The sequence below is a fragment of the Corvus brachyrhynchos genome, unplaced genomic scaffold, assembly GCF_000691975.1.
Source record: "Corvus brachyrhynchos isolate BGI_N302 unplaced genomic scaffold, ASM69197v1 scaffold209, whole genome shotgun sequence".
NCBI classification, from domain to species: Eukaryota; Metazoa; Chordata; class Aves; order Passeriformes; family Corvidae; genus Corvus; species Corvus brachyrhynchos.
The window spans coordinates 2413787-2415497 of record NW_008246056.1 but is presented as its reverse complement, the minus strand read 5'-3'; the positions used below and the strand labels follow the sequence as shown (position 1 = coordinate 2415497).

General features: G+C 41.7%; 1 protein-coding gene across 1 annotated transcript in view; it reads left to right on the top strand.

The window, feature by feature from the left end:
* The window catches only part of GYS2 (glycogen synthase 2), a 44027-nt gene that overhangs the window by 13841 nt on the left and 28475 nt on the right, over nt 1–1711 (top strand). The gene's annotated exons all lie outside the window — the stretch shown is intronic.

Here is a 1711-nt window from a genome sequence, read left to right as displayed (position 1 = left end):
TGCTCCCTCATGGTTTCTTCATGTGTATATATGCATAATATAGAATGGTTTGGTTTGATTTTGGTTAATTCAGTGAGCTGCAAGCAGTCCAGAATAGAGTCTGTTTTTCTCAAAGCTATTGTTTTTTTCTCTTCATGATAACTTTTGGGGGTCTCGCCCCTCTCTGTGTACTCAAAAGAAAAACTAATGATCTCACATCTGAGTGAACCTACAGATTTTTAATATATTTATAAACTAGCCACAGTATTAAAATAATTTTTTCTGTTCACACATGGCATGGGCACCTTTATGCAAGAAGGCACTGTCCATCCTGCAAAGCCTCAGAAGTCCCATAGGCAACCATCAGCTATGTCACAAATACAGAAATGTCTGTTCAGATTTTATTCCAAGAATATGTGGAATGAAACATAAGTACAAATTTAAAATATTATTCTCAATTGCTGTAAATAATATTTAAGGGAAGAAAATTGTGGATTTCTAGGCCATCATGCTTTATACCCTCTTGTGGGCTGATATTTAAATCTACCAATAGAGGAAATGATATCAAGCTGTTATACCATTGTTTAACATTCCTATAGGGTGCTAAAACTCTTCCTGGAAAAGTTAACTATCTTAGTGAGGGCTCCTTTGGCTGTGAAAAGGTCATCTTGGCCCAAAAGTCAGTTGAGACACAAGAGGTTGATCTAGAGTACCATAATTAAGAGAGAGCTAAATCTTCAGACCTATTCTTGTTGCTGCCTTCTAGCAGGAAACTATTTAGGTCAAACAAGCAATATGTCAGTGAAGAAGATTATTTTAGGGCTTCCTAATGTTTAATCTTTGGAGGAAACAATATTTGGTTAGAGCACATCATCCCCTTCCACCCCAAAGTAAAATAGCTGGGTTTCCTGTTTCAGTGCTATTGCATAAATGTTTTCTTTTGAAGTATAATTACGTTTGGCCAGTGTTTCACAGTTAGAACACAGTTCCCACCAGGCAGCAGCTGAGATGGGGAGAAAGATGCAGCTGCAGGATGTGTTGTGCCAGACGTCACAGCAAAATGGTTGCAGCACAGAATGGAAGTGCGTGGCTTTATTGTGCCTAGACACAATCTGGCATGTACAGCTCATACAGAGAAAAGAGGAAACCTCATGTCTCTGTTTCTAGTCCCCAACACAGTCCACAAAATGCTGAGTTAGGACACCTGGTAGGCAGTTCTACACCACCCACACAGTGCAGGGCTCTCCCACTGCAGTGTCAAATCATCCCAGTAGATAAGCAGGGCCAGAAGATGCAAGATCAGTAGAGTTGTGAACTGTAGGCTACCAAAACTCCTTCTTTCATGAGCTCAGGGCACATGTCAGCCTGTAATCTGTAAGAGGACATTTTCTGGGAGGCTGCAAGCCCAGTCCGCGTAGTAGAGGAGAGCTGTGGATGGTTGGATGATGGGAGGGTGCATTATGGATGTAAGACTGTAATGTTGTGCGAGTCCTGACCTCTTCCTGAGCCATCTGCTCTTTGCCTCAGTCAGAGATGGGATCCTGGTTCTTAGGCAGCATTACAGCTTAACGACTGGACATGGCACTCAGGGCTGTGCTTTAATTGACAAGGTGGTGAGTGGTCAAAGGTTGGACTCGGTGATCGTGGAGGTCTTTTCCAACCTTAATGGTTCTGTGGTTACTGTTTGAGCTTATAGAATTCTATTCTTACAGTTTTAACCCAGTTCATCTGG